We start from the raw sequence: 1271 nt of genomic DNA on the forward strand, positions 1-1271 counted from the left end.
ACACACCGTACACTAGTCCCATGTTAGTCATCTTGTATCAGATACAAGAGACACACCGTACACTAGTCCCATGTTAGTCATCTTGTATCAGATACAAGAGACACACCGTACACTAGTCCCATGTTAGTAATCTTGTAACAGATACAAGAGACTCACCTTACACTAGTCCCATGTTAGTCATCTTGTATTAGATACAAGAAACACATCGAACCAGACCTATACGAGACTGTGAAACTGTTTTCATGTCTATTTTCAGATAACAGTAGATGTGAAACAATGAATTCTACAAGGCCTAATTCTTACTTAAAACCATACAATTACAAAATAAGAAACTAAATACTTTTTAAAGGTAAAAAAAGAGAGAACTATTTTGTGTTAGCGATGAAAAATAAAGTAATCTAAGAAACTGTTGATGAAAATGAATATCGAAACCATATTAATTGGATAAGAAACTTACCTTTTTAAGCCAAGTTTGTTTGTCAATCTTCACTTTTCCTGCTGCCTTGAGTTCTTCATAAACATAAATCCTCGGCATTCTCCAGAAAAAAAATCTGGATATTTTTTTCTCCACCGGTTCTCGAATAGTGTTAATGTACAATGGGTTAGCATAGCCAAATCTATAAAATGGCGAGCAGAGATTAATTAAATTCCATTGTTTACACACACACGTGCGTGTATGTAAAAGCGACTACATATTATATTAGAACCGAAAATAACTTCTTTATCTGATCCAAGTGACACATGTGTTTTAAAATTTACGGATTAAATGCTGAAATGCTATTTTTATACCTCTTTGATTTTGAGTCGCAAAGGACAAATTAAGAGGAACGCGGGAAAAAAAATACATCTATAGTTAATTTACTTGGTTTTTATAACAAAGGGTGTTTAGAGACTAAGGCGCAATATGAATTAATTTATTTCTGCTTGTATCAATCAGTGATGTTTTCAAGTTTTTGTTACCGAATTTTTAATGTTTTAACACATAACTTATCTACTTGTTTTTATACCGTGCGCTATTGGTGATCGTCCACACATTGGGTAAGTTCAGTTTGCTGTGGTGGTTCGTAGATTGGGTAAGTTCAGTTTGCTGTGGTGGTTTGTAGATTGGGTAATTTTAGTGTTTGTGTGGTTGTTTGTAGATTGGGTAATTTTAGTGTTTGCTGTGGTGGTTTGTAGATTGGGTAATTTTAGTGTTTGCTGTGGTGGTTCGTACATTGGGTAATTTTAGTGTTTGCTGTGGTGGTTCGTAGATTGGGTAATTTTAGTGTTTG

Source organism: Limulus polyphemus, unplaced genomic scaffold, assembly GCF_000517525.1.
Source record: "Limulus polyphemus unplaced genomic scaffold, Limulus_polyphemus-2.1.2 Scaffold891, whole genome shotgun sequence".
In the NCBI taxonomy this organism is placed as follows: Eukaryota; Metazoa; Arthropoda; class Merostomata; order Xiphosura; family Limulidae; genus Limulus; species Limulus polyphemus.